We start from the raw sequence: 19,905 nt of genomic DNA, 5'->3' as shown, positions 1-19,905 counted from the left end.
ACATGGTGCCATAATTATAACAATCCTTCAGTCCACATTTTCTCAACCACTTTTTACTGTCCTTCATCCCTTTGATGTATTCTTCCCCTCCTTACCTGGCTTAAATCCCATGTTCAGTCATTACAAACGATTCCTTACATGTATCCTTTTCTGCTCCTTTCTCTCTACTCACTCGTTGAAACTTTGACCTTGATTAAATCCAAATATCCACCACACAACCACGATGACTCACTATAAGTTCATAAATGAACTCTAAGTGGGACATAAATGCTAAGAGTTAATCATATGCTCTCACATGACTTGGATGACTACTTTAAATCTCATTCCTCTCTTTTCAAATTCCCAAATATTTCCTCCCCTAGCTTCACTCTCAGCTGGTGACCTTGTTTCATTAAGAAACTTGAAACAATTTTTAAAGAACTCTCCTAGACTCCCACTACCATCCTCTGGCCACTTATCAGCATTTATACCAACATCCTTTGCTTTACTGCCTGTTACGTGAAACGGACTACCCATACTCCTATCTGAAGCAAACCCTTTCATTTGTGTGCCAGATCCTATCCTCTTTGGCCTAATTAAGGACATTGTTCCAGGAATCCTATCTTTTCCTTTTTTTTTTTTTTAATTTTTTAATGTTTTATTTATTCTTGAGGGAGGGAGAGAGAGAGCATGAGCGGGGACGGGGCACAGAAAGAGGGAGACACAGAATCCGAAGCAGGCTCCAGGCTCTGAGCCGTCAGCCCAGAGCACGATGCGGGGCTCGAACTCATGAACCATGAGATCACGACCTGAGCCGAAGTCAGATGCTTAACCGACTCAGCCACCCAGGAACCCCCTATCTTTTCTTATATTAGCAATGTTCCACTGTCTAGTGGCTCATTCGTATTAGCATACAAACAAGATGCCATTTTCCCGTCTTTAAAATTTTTTTAAATTAATTTATTTTTTAATTTTTTGAGAGCAAGAGTGAGTGTGCAAGTGGGGGAGGGGCAGAGTGAGACAGAGGGAGAGAATCTTAAGCAGGCTCCATGCCTAGCACAGAACCCGAAACGGGGTTTGATCCCACAATGGTGAGATCATGACCCGAGCCAAAATCAAGTCAGACACTTAACCAACAGCGCCACCCAGGTGCCCCTTTTTTCCCCATCTTAAAAAAGCCCTCTCTTCATTCCATTTCATTCCCTCATTACTACAGCCCCTTTTCATTGCCCTGCTTTGCAGCAAAACTCCTGCAATTCACACTGTCTCTGACTTTTGTCCCCTCATTACCTCTTAAACTCCTTCCTACCAGCTCTTCACCTTCATCACCCCACAGAAATTTCTCCTGCCAAGGTCCTTGATGACTTTGCTAAACCTGCTAGTCAATTTTCAGTCTCCATCTTACTACCTTGTTTGATGTTGTTGACTCCTTCCTTCTTATACTCTTTTCGCCTCTAAGATACCACATTCAGCTGGTTTTCACCTTACTTCCCTGATTGAACCTTCTCAGTCCCTCATGAAGGTAAATCCTTTCCTCTTCAACCTTTTAATGTTGGAATATCCCAAAATTCAGTCCAAGATCCTCTTTTCTATATACAGTAACTCCTTTGGTGATCTCATCTAGTCTCATAGCCTTAAATTACTTCTGTAAAAAGATAACTCTCAAATTTATAATGTCATCTTAAATCTCTTTCTCTACCTCCAGACTCATATAGCCAACTGCCCACTCAGCATGTTCATATGGACATTTAACAAACATCTTAAACTTAGTGTCTCATGAGCAAGTTTCTCCAGCTCATGTAATGACAACTCCATTCTTCCAATTGCTTAGGCCAAAAACCAAACAAAAAACCTGGAATCACCTTGAGTGACTCTTTTTCTCATGTCACAAATCCAATTCATCAGGAAATCCTAAAGCATTTACTTTCAAAATACATCCTGAATCTGAACATTTTGCACTAACTCCTTGCCCACATCCTTGGCTGAGCCACTCCTGCCAAACTATTGTCTGGCTACAGTCTCAATTGTCTGTCTATAGTCTACAGTCTGGTTTTAATACAGCAACAAGAGTGATCCTAATGAATCTTAAGTCAGATCATGTCAAGTCCATCTTCAAAACTTAACATGGTCCCTATTTCAATCAAAGTAAAAACCAAAGTACTTACAATGGCTCATGCGGCTTGCGTTATCTAGACCCACGTTATCTTTGATACCCGTATCCACTCTCCTCCTTGTTCACCTCACTCCTGTCACACTGGTTTCCTAACTGTTCCTTGAATACATCAAACATGCTCCTGCCTTCAGGCCTTTGCACTTGATCTTCCCTCTGTTTGGAATACTCTTTCTCTTGCTACCACGTCTCCTTGTTTCAATTTTTGGTTCAAATTTCAACTATTGAATGAAAAATGTCCTCACTACTTTATTATTGATTTGTTGATTTATTTATTGAGAGGGAGAGAGGAGGGGCAGCAAGAGAGGGAGAGAGAGAATCCCAAGGAGGCTCCATGATGTCAGCACAAAACCCTAGGTGGGGCTCTATCTCACAAACCATGAGATCATGACCTGAACCAGAATCAAGTGTGGGACTCTTAACTGACTACGCCACCCAGGCACCCCATCACTCTATTTCAATCACACCACGCTGTCTCCCAGCACTCCTGATTCCCATTGCTCCCTTCTTCTTTTATTTACTTATTTATTATTTTTTTTAATGTTTCTTTATTTTTGAAAGAGAGAGAGCAAGTGAGCGAGCAGGGCAATGGCAGAGAGAGGGGGAGACACAGAATCCAAAGCAGGCTTCAGGCTCTGAGCTGTCAGCACAGATCCCAATGTGGGGCTTGAACTCATGAACCATGAGATCATGACCTGAGCTGAAGCTGGGTCAGATGTTTAACTGACTGAGTCACCTAGGTGCCCCTCTTGTTATTTTTTTAAAATTTATTTTGAACTACTTAAATTTTTTTTTAATTTGAGTGTAGTTGACACACAGCATTACTTTGATTTTAGACGTACAAGGTAGTGATTCAACTTTTCTGTATGTTAGGCTATGCTCACCACAAGTGTAGCAACCATCAGTCACCATGCAGCACTATTACAATATTGCTGACTGTATTTCCTGTGCTGTACCTTTTCATTCCTGTGACTTCCATTCTTCCTTTATTTTTTCCGGTATAAAATAAAACCTTCTGACATACCCAGTAATTTATAAATTTAGCATGACAGTAGTTTGTTTTCTATTTTCCCTGTCTATAGAATAATTTCCTTGAGAGTGAGACTCTGTTTTATCCACTGATGTGTTTCAAATGGCCAGACAATGTTTAGCAGATAGCAAGAGCTCATTAAATATTTGCTGAGTGAATGAAAGAACGACTCCTTCCAGTTGCTGAGTACCAACACCTGGAGTCATTCTTCACTCTTGACCTTTTCTCATACCGTACAAATAATTCAACATCAACTCTTGTCGGCGCAGTCCTCAAACTATATCCATAAATAGACCACTTTGTACCACCTCCATGCCAACACTCCGGTTAATCGACCATCATCTTTTGCTTAATTTCTCTGCTTCCACCTTTGCCTCTCTTAATCTACTCTTAACATGGAAGCCAAAGTGGCTCCCATAAAAGGCAGTTTCAATTATGTTACCCTTCTGATCAAATCCTTGCAGTAGATGTCAGTTAACTTTCCAGCCTATGGACCCTCACCTCCCTGGCCTGCTGATACCTCTCTGACCTCATGCTTCACTGCTCTTCTCCTTACTCACTCAGTCCAACCACATGGTCTCCTTACAATTCCTTGAGAACACAGCCAGGCTCTTGTCTCAGAGACTTTGTGCTGGCTGTTCCCTTTGCCTAGGAATGCTTTTTCCTTAGGAATTCTCATGGTTCCCATCCTTATCCTTCTGATCTTTTCTCAAATATCTTTTTACTGAGACCTCCCTGACTTTCTAGCACATTTTCAAGCCTATCTCCAGAACTCTCTGCAGCCTTTTCTTTTCTTTTTCTTCATCCATTACCATCTAACATTCTATATGTTTTACTTACTTATTTCATTATCTACCTCTTCAGACTGGAATATGTACTGCAAGAGGGCAGGGATTTTGTTAACAGCTGTATCCTAAGCATCTTGGACAGTGTCTGGCACAAAGTAGATATGACTGTTAAATGAATGAAGGTTGACCTCCCCATGGTCATATATGGTACATCAGAAATGCTCAAAGATACTTTTTGAATAAGTGAATAGTGAAAAGGGTCAAATCTTAAGGGTGTGGAAAATCATCCCAGGAGAGCTCTCATTCTCACTTTAGGTGCCCCCAAATGAGGAAAGACAAGCAATGTGGGTAGCACATTTAAAACCATCCCAGAATAAACATAAGACAATGAAACTTCATTGGCTTCTTTTCTGTTCTATAATTTAAATTCAGATAGATTTTCATGACTGGACCATGCCTCCAATTATCTTGCCCTCACTGTAACTGCACCTCTTCTAAATGTATGAATGGAGCTCCCGGGTGGCTCAGTCAGTTGAGCGTCCGACTTCAGCTCAGGTCATGATCTCACCGTCTGTGAGTTTGAGCCCTGCGTGGGGCTCTGTGCTGACAGCTCAGAGCCTGGAGCCTGCTTCGGATTCTGTGTCTCCTTCCCTCTCTCTGTCCCTCCCCCGCTCATGCTCTGTCTCTCTCTCTCTCTCTCTCTGTCAGAAATAAATAAACATTAAAAAAAATTCTAAATGTATGAAGAGCCACTGTGCCCAATGACAGCTAAAACTCTGCTTTCTGAGTTGGGGGGAACAGGATGAGGGCAGGAAGACTGAAAATTGTCTTTAGAGAATATGAGTGGTTTGAAAAAATTTGGACTACATGACCTCATTTTCTGTTTCTTCTTATAGGCAAGGTATTTTGAAGCAGAGAAATACTCTTTATACACATATAGAGTTTGAAATTTGCAATGACTAATGTACAAAACCAAAACAATACTATATTACTATGTGGACAGCTGATATTGCTATGTCCTTGGCATTGTCAGTAGCTGCAGTGAAAAGGCCCCCAAACACATGTTGACTGTACCGTGCATCTGGTGGTGCCACCTAGGGGTCATGCTGTGTTTTGGCCCCAGATGAACCTCTGACTGAGTTGTTAGGCATTTATTGACGTTCCCTTACTTTACTTCATGATGTGTTTAATCATGAACCCATAGTAACTTTCGCCCAGAAGAACAACCCAAATTTTAATAAGTAAATATGAAATCTAGCAAAAGTTTTTCTAATATGTTAGAAAACTCCTCCCACTCCCCAAAGCACGTGGCTGTTGTTGGGCAGTTTCTTGCTTTACCACATCTAGATTTCTCTTTCATCAAACATAAGAGAATTGTACACTCAACAATATACTCAATAGAGAAATGGCCAAATAAATATTCAAATGAGATACCCCAAATCCAGACACATTGGGTAGTCATAGACATTGTCCTGTTCATATAAAATCACCAGTCTATCTCTTAGCTTCCTTCCATTCAGAATTGCATATTAAACCTCTCTTAGGAAGAAATATTTTTCTTTAAAAGCTTCATAAGTGTTTCTATGGCATCCATTAATGCCCTATTCTGGTTACTTGCAATTCTACAATTCTACTACAAAGAGTCATAACTTTGCTAGTGTCAAGTTATTGGAAAACATCATAAGAATATTTTTAAAAATAAAGATCCTTCTAAATAAACATTTCAGTCTATTTTACGTATGTTATATAAGGAACTTAAAGTACTACAATTTTGAAATAAGTAAATCTATCATTACGTTCACAGAATGGAAGCACAGCCAAGGAACATGATTACCCTGTACTAACCAGCTGCTCCATGGTGGTACCTATGCAGGGACTCAGATGACCCATTTACATTTTAGCTGAGAGGAGTCAAATCTCTCCAAATCAGTTTATAAGCTGAGAATTAGCATTTCTGCCTTAACACAGGCTATAAGCATTATAAACATAAATAAACATTATAATCATAAAATGGAAGGTTACCCCAAGGTCACGTCTCCATAGAGAATAAGCATGCACACAATCCAAATATTAAAGTTGACGAAGGAAACCGTTATAGACTCTTAAATGGAGAAGAATTTATAGCCACACTTTAATTCATCAATTGATTCATCAAGTTCCTTTGTGGAAAACAGTCTTTATTTCTCTTACCACTCTGAGGACCGGAAGCCAGTGTCCACATTTTACTGAGGACATAAGAAGTCACAGGGCTCAGTGAAAAAGGAGTTGTGCTTGGTTTCCAAGCCACATTCCCACAGCCTTTCTCAGTCATGTCTTTTATTCCCATGATGGGCTCTTCTGCACTTATCTCTAGCATATCTAAGTTCTTTGATGATTAACCCACTGGGTTCATTTTTAATTTCTTTGGAAATGAATGGAGTAGGCATCTTTTCTTTATTAATGTTTTCCAGGCCTTTCCCTCACTCATGCAAGTATTTTCATCTCTAGATTTGTTTCAGTTTCAAAGAGTTGAGTACATATACAAATGGGAATATGTATATATATATATATATATATATATATATATATATATATATATATATATATATATAATTTCATACATGAATGTCCTTTGAAGGTATCTGTGTATCTATAAGGTAAAATTATTTGAAGATATTAAATATATCTCAACTAGAAGATTGGACTGCATTAGTGACTTTTTAGAAATAGAAACAATTTCATCAATAAAAGAATAAATGGCTGCTTCTATGGTGGATTCTATCTGCCCTCAATTATCTTCTTCCAAGTCCTAAAGCCTTCTAAGGCCCTGACTTTCACTTTATTCTGGCATGACCTTCCCACCATTGTAGCTTCTCTGGTGGGATACTAATATTGTCTTATTATTTTTAAGAACAGGAATAACAGCCATGACATCTGTCTAGTTTTTTACAGTACTGTGACATTGCCCTACCATTCCACCCCTGAAGTGGAGATATATGTAAGATATGAAGCCTCTCCAGCCTGCCTATATTAGTCCACAGCCATATCTCATTTGAGAAAATGAAGGAGGTGTTGGGCTTAATGCCAATGAGTAGAAATAACAGTCTGACTCTGAAAGGAGAAGACAGAGAAGTTTGATGAGTGGTTACAGTCAACCTAAAATGTCACATTAAGGAGTAAACCTACAGGAATTGAACTCTAGGGCAAGGACATGGATGAAAAGGTGTTAAGACAAGAAGGAGGAGGGTCTTAATCAATATAGACTTTCTTTATGTCTCTCTTCCTCTCCCTCTTCCTCCCCCTTCTCCCATTTCTCCTCCTCCTCACAAGGATTCTCTAGTATATTTAAGGAAACTAGGACTTTTCCAATTATCAGTTTCTTTATTTATGGATCTTTTCCCTTAACTTTTCCAGTAATAAAGTCCTTCATCCTTCTACATCAGAAGCTAAAATGGAGGTGAACTTTAGTTATTGAGCAGCCATTGGTAGATAAGTCATGGTCACTGTCAAGTTAATCACCTTTCTTGTTAACTCTATATTTTAGCATTTCACTTCTCTCCACATTTCTCTCCTCTCCCTCCTGTAATTAAGCTGAAATGTAGCTATTCCATAGAAAATATAAAAGTTTGAAGGATTAGAAAAATAACACTAAAAAATCAAAGTAGAGTAAACATTTTATTGGATTAAATTAACATATTTATTTGGGATAAACGAAAAAATACATATACAGTGATCAAAGTGTACAATGGAGTTTTCATCAAAATTGTACTGAATCCGAAATTTATGACAATGACATTTAAGATGGCAGTAAACTTACAATGAGACCCTATCTAATCAGTCACTTATGACTGGAATCTGAATTTACATAATTAAAATGAATTGATATAACTAAAATGAACTTAAAGCATCAATGGAAAACACAGCCTTCCTCTTTTTTCTTCTATTTGTATATACGAGCCTTTCGTTTCTGTCTTCAAATAGGAGCTCTAAAGAGATTGTGATGCAGGGCTAGGAGTAAAAGCTGGGTCCATGTGCTGACCACCCTGAGATGGTTCTAGGTACTATTTGGGAGGCCTGTGTCCTGTTTTACTTCCAGCTCCAATGGTGGAACTGGAAAGCAGAAAAAAAGTATAAAGCACAATTAAGGATTGAGCTTTTACCTTTAATGTTTCAATAAGAAGGAAATAAAAACTTTTGCAATGAAAAATTGACCTATTTTCTAATTGCACAAAAAGGACTTTCTTCTATTCAATGTGTGCAATGTATAAAAGGGTCAACTTTCAGCTACTAAAATAAGTCTCTTATCCACCGTTACATTTGCTATAATTAACTACTAACATGGATGTAAAGGAAAAAATTTAAAGATTTTCCTGATTTCTTTGATAAAAAAGGGAGGGGGGAGCTCTGTAGAAACATTGAAAAGAAAATCATAGTCTATCTCCTGCCTGCCTCGATTGAGTGCATTCTCTCTCTAGAGCTTGTACTTAAAAATAGTGCCCGCATGATCAAGCATGATGAAATCCATACAGAACTATGTTCATTGATTTTTTTTTAAAAAAAATTTAATTGCTAAGAGGTTTCTGAAAATTCTGTTTCATCAAAATTGAACTTACAGTTAAAGAAACTCACAACTAGGGAAAAGCACTAGAGAACATGCCAATAAAGAACTATTGTCTTAACAGTGCTGAAACAAAAGTCTCAGTCTAGTGAAAGTAGGAATGCCAGAGGTTATCACAGCTGGCAGGTTGTAAGTCAATCATGAGCTCCTGCGAGAAAGAAATTTCCCCTGATGCAAGATCACGGATGTTATTGCTGGCTCGCATTTCCTGTCCTGGTAATGTGTTCAGCACCAAGGAAGAGAGAATAGAGATTCTGTCTGGTGGGCTTATATTTGAAGTGTAACAAACTGAGGCCTTACAGAGAGTGAGCGGAGGAAAGTGAGAAAGATGGGTAGATGGTGGTAGCGGGTGAAAGATTTTGCTATTTATTTTAATTGGTCTCTGTCTGCATTCACTGCCTCTCTGGATAGGGTGGACGATAAAGTTATCTGTTTTCTTTACAGTTATTGGACTCTTGGAGGGCATTCTGGAATATTGCTTTTCTTTATGAACTTTGATCCTGCCTATAAATAGGGATTTTTAAGAGGAGATAGTTTATTTGTTTTCTTCGGGCTTCAGGACTTGGAGGCTAAGTTTCTCCTTTCCTTCCAGGGAGGCTGTCAGTCTGGATAGAGAAACTTCAACTTTGGGAACCGTATGACCTCAAGGTCAAATGTTCTTCTGGTTGACAGTTAAGTTTGGAAACGTTCTTAACTTCTAGAATTGAGTTCTTCATCTAAAAATCTAGTTAATAATACCTTTCTCATAGGATGTTGTAAGAATTGAAGAAATAAAAATATTAAAATGATTGGCAATTGTCAATGTGTGATTCACATTGGTTCCTCCCAGAGTACAAACCTATCACAAATCTTTTGTTTTTTAATTTTTAAATTTTATTTAAATTCAGGTTAGTTAACCTATAGCGTAACAATGATTTCAGGAGTAGAATTTAGTGATTCATCACTTATATACAACACCAGTGTTTATCCCAACAAGTGTCTTCCTTAATGCCCATCACCTGTTTAGCCTACCCCCCCACCCAACATCCTTCTAGCAACCTTCAGTTTTTCCTCAGTATTTAAGACTCTCATATGACTTGCCTCCCTTTCTGTTTTTATCTTATTTTTCCTTCCCTTCCACTGTGTTCATCTGTTTTGAAATCATATGATATTTATCTTTCTCTGATTTATTTTGCTTAGCATAATATGTGGTAGTACCATCCATGTTGTGGCAAATGGCAAGATTTTATTCTTTTCAATCACCAAATAATGTTCCATTGTACATATATATACACCACATCTTCTTTATCCATCGTCAGCCAATGGACATTTGGACTCTTTCTACAATTTGCCTATTGTTGATAATGCTGCTATAAACATTGGGGTGCATGTGCCCCTCCAAATCAGCATTTTTGTATCCTTTGGATAAATACCTAGTAGTGCATTTGCTGGGTTGTAGGGTAGTTCTATTTTTAGTTTTTTGAGGAACCTCCATACTGTTTTCCAGAGTGGCTGCACCAGTTTGCATTCCCATCAACAGTGCAAAAATGTTCCCCTTTCTCCACATCCTTGCCAACAAAAACCTGTCGCAAATCTACCATAAGGGGTTCATAAAAACTTTCCAAATGTTTTGAGGGAGGGGAATCTCTATTTAGGCAGAGAAGGTAGTTATATTTGAAGATCTTTCAAAAATGTTACCATATTGAAAATGTTTCCTTAGGGGCGCCTGGGTGGCGCAGTCGGTTAAGCGTCCGACTTCAGCCAGGTCACGATCTCGCGGTCTGTGAGTTCGAGCCCCGCGTCGGGCTCTGGGCTGATGGCTCAGAACCTGGAGCCTGTTTCCGATTCTGTGTCTCCCTCTCTCTCTGCCCCTCCCCCGTTCATGCTCTGTCTCTCTCTGTTCCAAAAATGAATAAACGTTGAAAAAAAAAAATTTAAAAAAAAAAAAAAAAGAAAATGTTTCCTTAATCCTAAAATGTATATGTTTAAATTAATGTTTTAGTTCAAATATTGTAAATGTAATAGGTAATTGTTAAGAATGCCAATGTTAAGTGGAAGGGAAGTCTGTTGACTTCTTGAAATAGTTTAAAAAAACAACTTCAAGTCACTTTAGAGAAGGTAAGGGTTATAAGATGTGGTCCAGTGACAGTCACCTAGTATATGTCCTTTTGCAGTAGAGAGAGAGAGAGAGAGAGAAAATCAATCCCCATCTGTTCATATATGCACACAGTATTTACTGAGCATCTGCACTGAGGTAGCTTTGGGAAGAACCAAATAATCACTCTTCCTGCCCAAATGAGGCTTACAGTCAGTGGAGAAGCCAAAATTAACTGAATGATCAAGCAAACATAAAATTACAAGTTTAGGGGGCACCTGGGTGACTTAGTTGTGCATTTGACTCTTGATTTTGGTTCATGTTCCCAGAGTCGTGAGATCAAGCCCTGCGTAGGGGTATGGGCTGGGTGTGGAGCCTGCTTAAGATTCTTTCTCTCTCTCCCTCTCCCTCTCCCCCTCTCGCTTGTGCTCTCTCTCTCTCTCAAAAAAAAAAAATACAAGTTCAGGGAACCATAAGTGGTAGCCAGGCATTTCTGCACTGAAGATGTTAGAAAGGAGCAGCATTATCCAGCAGTACGCTTACTTGTATTGGCAGCAGTTAGAGCTCTGGAAAAATAGTTGATGGTGACTCGATTTATGCCTGGCCTTGGAGCAAAATTTCGAGAGGCTAAAAATTATCCATAATATATGGTCTGATCTAGACCAAGTGGGATCTGGAAGAGCGTGAGAGAAAGAGGAGGAGGGAAGGAAGGAGAAAGAAGAAAGAGAGGAGGAGAAGGAGGAGGAGGAAGGATCAGAACAAGACCAGAACTGTGATTATTTTACCTGGCTTTGTAGGGAGCTTTAGAGGAAATACCCAAATCCACACTATTGTTATTTATGAGAAGGGATAGCCAGTGCTCCCCCAGGGTTGGTGGGAATTGGGTAGTAGTCTATCTTTCTCTGCTGCAATGGAACTTGTGGGCCTGTGGTGACACCCAGTTGTAAATGTCTTCTGTCTTTCTTAGGATACAAGAAGAGTTTCCTTAAATATTTAAAAAGTAAAATCATTAAGAATCAAATTTTCAGGATTCTCACTGAGGGATCATAAGTAGAGGATATGCAAATGTTACATGTTTTCTTTCCGTGCTGCAGTTACGTTGCCTGTTTCTGTGAGGGGATTCATGCCCAGCTTTGGTTTAAGAACAATAGATAGTAGTTGCTGTGGATTAATTCTACACACTCTTCTGAAAAAGGAAATCATAATCTGGTGTCAGATGAAGAACTAAGGCCTCACAGGGAGTTTTTTTTTGAGGGTTTCTCACCGTAGGTACAATCTCAGCTAAATGTATGGTTATCGTCAACTTTGGTGTTTATCGATGTATACTAGCACCTAGTATCTACATGAATAGATAAAATAACCCTTTGGTGATATGTGGAAAGGTTGAATCACTATACTCTACACCTGAAACTAAAGTTACACCATATGTTAACTAATTGGAATTTAAATATAACTTTGAAAAAAGATAGGTACCTGCATGAAATGGCTCTAAGTGGATATTTTTTAAACATAATGATTTGAGGATGCTGATATTCCAGGAAACCTCCTTTTATCAATCACGATATCAATAAATATTTTTTCCTTACTCTTAGGAAAGGATGGGCAAAAATGACATTTATTAAATATCGTTTTAAAGTAAATCTCCCCTAGATGCACGTACACTTTCCTCAAAAGAACATCGCCATCATTGCAACAGATGGCACTCAAAATATTTCCAGAATTCATAGGAGAAATCTTTGTCTACAACCTGGGCCTTCTGGCTGCTTGTTATTTCATCTAAGAAAGGGAGAGGACCTGTCTGTTAAACAACTTGAAATGGGCTGATGGAGTTACAGTCGGATGTAAGTGCCAACAGGCATTTCAGTTCTGAAAGAGGCAAAAAGAAGGGTCAGAATTACTTCCCTCAGTTCTAGGGAAAATATCTGGAGCCTTGCTGTGAGGAAGGTGGGCATCAGATGATCTTGGACATGAGAGAAAAGAAGAAATATTACCCCCACGGTAGGACCCAAATCAATGTACTTCTCTGATTTGATCCCACTTACCTTTCAAGTATAGTTTAGATGTTGATCCTTCTGCAGAGTCTTCACTGACCCTGGGGACTGAATCAGATGCCTCACAATGTGCACCCTGAAACTTGGTGCTATTACAATTTTCACATTTTAATTGCTTATTTACTTGGCATTTCTCTCTATCAAAGATACAAATTTACTGAGAGCAAAGACTGACTCATATCCTCTCCTGTATACAGAGCACTTAGGGACATTGTAGGACCTCAGTAAATATTTGTTGAACATATAAATTTGCATCCCCACTGAATTAAACCTTAGGTTATTGTTTCCTTCTGCAGCCTCCAGAAAGGCAGAAGCGACAGGTGGCCCCATGAGGACTTTTCCAGCCCTGAGATTTCAGAAGTATGTGAGGACCCTGGGCACCTTAAGCAGGGAGAGCTATCATTGAATTCAGAAAAAAAGAAAGAAAAAGGAATTGACAAAGAAAAAAATTATTTTACTTGACAATTTTGCTCAGGCCAAATTTTCAAGTATTTAATTTCAATTTCTCTTATGCTATTGATACCTTTATGCTGACCTAACTGTGTGAAATACTGGCATAACAAATCCCTGGTTTGGATCTTTAACAAAATATTTTTTTTTTAATTTTTTTTTCAACGTTTATTTATTTTTGGGACAGAGAGAGACAGAGCATGAGTGGGGGAGGGGCAGAGAGAGAGGAAGACACAGAATCGGAAACAGGCTCCAGGCTCTGAGCCATCAGCCCAGAGCCCGACACGGGGCTCGAACTCACGGACCGCGAGATCGTGACCTGGCTGAAGTCAGACGCTTAACCGACTGTGCCACCCAGGCGCCCCAACAAAATATTTTTAAAAATGCATTTTTAACTCTCCCTACCTGTCCATGGTCTCAATCTGAAATCCTCTAGTGGAAGGAAGCAGAGGAAACCTTTTCTGAGTTTGCCAAGGAGAAGACTCAGTGACCTCTCCCAAGATAATTTTGATTTTTAAAAATTTTTTTAAATGTTTATTTATTTTTGAGAGAGACAGAGATAGAATGTGAGTGGGTTAAGGAAAGAGAGAGAGGGAGACACGGAATCTGAAGCAGGCTTCAGGCTCTGGGCTGTCAGCACAGAGCCCGACGCGGAGCTGTGAGATCATGATCTGAGCCGAATTCAGATGCTCAACCGACTGAGCCACCCAGGTGCCCCAAGATAATTTTGATTTTTGAAGATGGAATAATACTTCTGTTCATTAAATTATCAAGATTTCTCTTACTATTCAATTTAGAAGAGATAGCCCCATAAAAACGGATGAAAATTAAATTTCCAAGTGGTATTTATATGGTAGTTTGCTTATTGTTTTAAAAATTACATATATATATATATATATATATATATATATATATATATATATATATAAAATCTGCAAGTTGATTCCTTGTCAAATTCCCATAATTATGATATCTTTTTAAAGGAATGTTAAATAGGGGTAGCAATAGTTCTCTTGATTCTGATGATGTTGTTTTAAGCACATGATTTTGTACCTTGAAATGAGAGGCATTCAGGTTCAATATTTGGCGAGTAATTTGATGTTCATTGAAGCACTGGGGGGAACCTGAGCTACTGTGTTTCTGACATCGTTTGGTGAATCTTTAGGAAAATTTGAGCGAAGAGAAATTATAAATAATGGTGAGAAACTTCATCACTATCTTTAGAAAATAAGCCAAATGTGATTTTTTTTTTTCTTCCTCAAAGCAGCCGTTAATGGAAGAAAAAGTCTATAAGTACTGTTTGGTTACTGACCAAAACAAAGCTTAAATTTAGCAAGATTTCTTTAAATATTTTATATAAGACTCTGTTGTAATGTGAAAGCGCAGGGAAGAGATTCAAATATGTGTCAAAAATTACAACGAAATGGAGTATTTAGGACCTCTTTGTACTTATTTGACCTCTCCCCATAGAACAACCCCACATTTGCTGACAGCAGAAGTGTGAAACTCCCAGAAATGGTATCTCCAATTTATACATCAAAAAAATTGAGAGAATTCAACAGCTAGGGTTGAATGCTGACGAGCCTAGAAGGGCAGGTACCAGTAATAAAGGTGAGAAGTCTAAGAGCCTGGGCTTTGAGCCTACTGACACTGTATTTGCATCTCAACATGCTATTTGCAAGCTCCATGACTATGGTCTCATCCATTCACTTTTTTCTTTCTCTTTTATAATGAGAGAGAGAGTGTGTGACAACTGGGGATAGGGGCAGAGGGAGAGAGAATCTTACTCAGGTTTTAGGCTCAGTTCAGAGCCTGTCATGGTGCTTGATCCCGCAACCCTGGGATCATGACCTGAGCCGAAATCAAGAGTCAGATGCTCAACCGGTGAGCCACTCAGGTGCCCTTCATCCATTAACTTCTCAAGCCCTAGTCTCCCTGATGGTAAAATGGGTGCTCATCTACCAGCCTTAAAGACTTGTGGTTAAACAGGGCTGGTTGCATACTTTGTGAGGCCCAGTACACAGTGAAAATGTAGGGACCTTTGGTGAAGAAGCAAGAAAAAGTGCTGTTAAAAGTACTAGATATATAAAAATTTTCCCTTTCTTTCTTGGCTTCTCTTTCTACTGATCACAGGGGGTTTACTTGCTCTATAAGTTGTACTTCCTTGCATGGGGATTCACCCCTCTCAGGAAACTCCTATCCCGCAGCCTCCTGCTCTAAGATGGAGTTGAAACCCACCAAGTGATTGCAACCTGTGGGCCAAGACATGCTCAGAAGATGGATCAGGGGTGGGAAATGTGCAGGGGTCATCAACAGAAATGTGCCATGGCCCTGGCATCCTGGGGCAGAAAAGGCTGCTGCTGTGTCCTCCCTGGAGACACCATACGGTGCATGTCTGATCCTGTCCCTTCCCGGGTGTGTGTTTGAAACCTGTTGGCCTCCAGTTGCCTGAGAACTGTGTAATCAGCTAGCATTACCTGGGGGTGGAGGATGGCAGGGTGAGTGCACGGCTGAGAACCCATCCCAGAGAGGAGAGAAGGTGGCTGGAGATGGGACCACATATGACCAGAGGCTCCAAAGCTCTCATGATTCCTCCGTTGACCCATAGACTTCATTTACCAAACACAAATTTCACAACCAAAATGATTAAGCTTTTCACACAGATTATTGCAGAGCATTTAAACCTGGGGCTTTTCTTAGTGCAGGTGCCTGTGTGACTACACTGGTCGCACATCCATAAACTTGACTTGGGGGTTGAATGAGACAATGCTATAAAGACCCCGGCACACAGGAGACATTATAAAGCCATACATGGTGGCTGCAGGACAAGGCAGGTCAAGATGACACATGGTATTATAACTAAATGTTTTGTAGAGTTAAAAATAAATTTAAAAATTAAAAATACTTGAAGCCTTATCTTCATCAAGACTCTTCTACTCATGATGAAGATTTCTTAGTGAAGCCTTAATGGCTGGACTACCTGAAAGGAAAATACTCATCGGCCAGAGCACACAGCAGGGAAAACATCTTCCAGCAAGGTCTTAGGACTTGTATAAGTACACAGGTGGCAGCCGTCGTGTTAGAACTCTGCTCAAATAACAGTTTTTACATACGAGTCAGTAGAAAAGCAGAGTGAAAGAGCTTGATTTTGGCATTGTGATGTGAGTGAGCCCTAACTGGAAGTTCAATTGAGGGGCGTGGGCAGTGTGGGGCTGGATTATGAAGTCCATTTGGTATTCTGTTGAGACCATAAAGGAGTCATTGGCACAAGTATTTAAACAGCCTATCAAAACATCTCTAGGGACGAAGACACTCATTAGGTCAATAGTCGTACAAATCTGGAGAAGTGGGGACTGCTAGATGGTTAATAGCCAACTCTGTAATAACATGTGTATGCTCAGAACCATGGGAGCAACAGCAACCAGGTCCTACGCAGTGAAGCTCTTGGGGGAATATTTGGATTGCCACATAACCTCTTAATGGTGTCCTGCAGGCAGGCTGACCTTTTTAAAACATAAATACCATGTCACTACCCTGTTTGAAATGTATTAGCTTCCAGTTGCCTGAGAACACTTTAGACTCCTTAAATGGCCTATGAGGCCTTTCACAGTCTGACTTACCTCCTCAATCCTGTCCACACTCTGTATTCCTCCAGCGAGCTTCCTTCTCACCTCTTGGCTCTACCCCTTCTCTCAGGAACATTCTTTTCTCCACCATTCTCCTTTTTTTCAGTGACTTCTCACAGGTGCTTTAGTTTTTAACTTAAGCACAACTTCCTCGGGGAGGGAGGCCTTCCATTGTCCCTGGGAGAGCGAATGCTTCGCCTCTGTGCTCTAACGGCAACCTCTAAGTCTCTGATCAGAGCACTTTTATGTTGTCTCATCTGTGCTGCAGTGAATGGGTATTACCTCCATCCTGCTCAACTTTCTATTGCAACTCTCCAGAGTTTGACACATAGTAGGTGCTCGGTAACTATTGGTAGAATAAATGAAAGTGACAAATGCTTTCTTCCTATAGCCTAAGAAGCATAAAGAAACTCAGTCTCTACACATCATTAAAGCAGTTATCTATGTGTTTAGCACTGTACTGGGTAAGGCGAAGTACTAATGAACTGTGTGATGGGTATGAGTATAGTCTCTTCCTGGAGCTAGGCTGTCACCTGGGCTGTAGATCGTGGGCCATTCTAGTTGTCAGCTGAAGGGATGCAGAATCGCAGGTGTATTTTTAAATTTTTTAATATTTATTTAAAATTTTTTTAATGTTTATTTATTTATTTTGAGACAGAGAGAGACCAAGCATGGGGAGGAGCAGAGAGAGAAAATCCCAAGCAGGCTCTGTGCTGTCAGTGCAGAGCCCGATGTGGGGCTCAATCCCACGGACTGTGAGCTCATGACCTGAGCTGATATCAAGAGTTGGACACTTAACGGACTAAGCTACCAAGGAACCCTGAATCACAGACCTGCCTAAATTGAGCTCCAAATAAACGGTGCACACACAAAGCATGAGTTAAAAGCCAGATTAAGAGATAGATCTAGATGTGCTCAGTATGTTTGCTGAATGAATGTCTTTTTTCATATCTCCAAAGCTAGTGACAATTTCTGAGAGTTCTGCCCAAACTCTCTGAGAAATCATTTGGGGAGAAAATTGTAGCATTAAAGAACTGTTTCAGAGAGATGTGGCTTTCATATTGACATGCCTAATTGGAATGGCAGGCCCTTGTGGGAGAGCAGTGAGGACAGAGTGAAGAGTTTAGGTTGGCTCTGATTAGGCCAGAAGTTGCAATTCGAGGTGAATGATTTTCAGAGGGCCTGGAGCAGAAAAATAACAAGATGAAAGTCTTCTCACAGTGTCAGACAGTTTGAACTGCAGTGCCTGTATGGGGAATTAAGAGTAGGGTGATGCAGAAAACTATTATGGGGATATTCTTTAGAGTATTATTAGCATCCAGCTTTGTGTATGTTCTACTTCAGAATTCACAGTGCAAGTTTAAAGAAATACACCTACATTATATCATAACTGGGGAAAATCTGGAGATTTCCATCAAAAGCCCCATTACAGGGAAATGCTATTGCTTTTCTGTGTGAAAGATGTCAGTAGATAGCTCTTGTAATCATCTGGCATTTCTTTTTCTATCCACTCAATAAATGTTTAGTGATTATCCGTACCGTGCCAGACCCTGTTCTGAGTATTAGATACTGAGCTGTGACTAAGGTATATATGTACTGTCTGGAACAGCACTGGCCGATAGAACTTTCTCCAATAATAGAAATGTTCTATAAACTTCCCAATACGATAATACTGTCCAAAACAATAGGTAATAGCCCCATGTGGTTATTGCATGCTTGAAAGGTGTCCAGTGTGAGTAAGGAACTGAATTCAAAATCTCAATCCCATTCAAATTTCCAAACTCTAAAGGATGGCCAATATAGGCCTCCTCTCTCACATCTCATCCTTGGCATTGTCAATGCAAAGGCTTACACTAAATTTTTGGTTTCCGGGGAAAAAATGTCCTTAATTTTCCTGTGTCCCTTTGCCTACAATGAACCCGTACCCATCAACAACCCTGCCGCATCCCAATTTTTAAACTTGAGAGACAATGAAGCATAGTGGGTGTGAGTACAAGTTCTGGAGCCAGATTTCCTGGGTTCAGGTATGCAAGGATTTAGTGACGATTCATTTTCTTATTTTATAAATATTATTCACCAAAGACATATATCATTGCCAATCACAACATTAATTTTAGTCAAAAAGCATAGAAACTTAATATTTCTAGTAATCTTTATTGCCTCCTCAGGCATGAGTGAGTGTTTTCAATGAGAACTTTGGAATTGTTGATTATAGGTCAGGACCCCATCACTGCTCTTGGGTAGCCTTAGCTAATGTAAAAGAGAAAAAGACCCATCAATTAAATTTGCATTTATTCTAAACTTGTATGCTAATGGTTCCTAGTTCTTATTAAGTTCACAAGAAATTTTCCAAAAGTAAATAGCACAAATGAAAACATTCATGAGTAAATCAACCAGCCAGGCAATTTATTCCAAGGAGGGTACATGAGTAACTTTTTCCTTGTTCATTGTAGACCAAATGAAACTCTAAATGTTGGCAGAAGTTCATCAAGATGCATACTGAGATGGCTCTTGAAAGGATGGAAATTCAGTGTTGTTCCCTATTACTTTTACCATAAAAATATAGCATTTAAATTATACAGTCTAAAGATAGGAAGGACTATGAGAGTTCATCATAATCCAACTCCTTCCCTGCTGCTGTTATAACACCATCTCCATTACTACGCACAGATAAGAAGAGCTCTTATTTCAAAAGATTTCCAGGGCAGGAAATTCAATCTTCTGACACCCTCTCCACTGAAAAATTGTCCTTACTGTCCAATCTAAACTGACCCCTTTTGCTGTAGATTATTAAGTCCATTAACTTTCATTCTGTCCTCTGGGAGGCAAGGGAGAGCTTCCGTCTTCTTAGTAAAAACTCTTCACATTGTCGAGCATGTTATAAACTACTTCATATGAAAAAGACAGGTTTGGGTGATGAGCAAGTGTTTTCAACTTTGTCTTTTCTTGCATGCCTCTTGATACACTGATTGACTCTGGACATCAGCTTTCCAATCTGTAAACATGGAGACTTTTCACTTATTCTTCTCACTTAAGTTTTGCAAGAAAATCATTCTATTCGGGGACCTTCTGCTATATTAGCAATCTACATTTTCCATCAGTGAGTGCTTTGAATGTCAGCAAAAACTTTTGGGTTTCAA

The sequence above is a fragment of the Leopardus geoffroyi genome, chromosome C3 (genome assembly GCF_018350155.1).
Source record: "Leopardus geoffroyi isolate Oge1 chromosome C3, O.geoffroyi_Oge1_pat1.0, whole genome shotgun sequence".
In the NCBI taxonomy this organism is placed as follows: domain Eukaryota; kingdom Metazoa; phylum Chordata; class Mammalia; order Carnivora; family Felidae; genus Leopardus; species Leopardus geoffroyi.
This window is presented reverse-complemented; position numbering follows the sequence as displayed.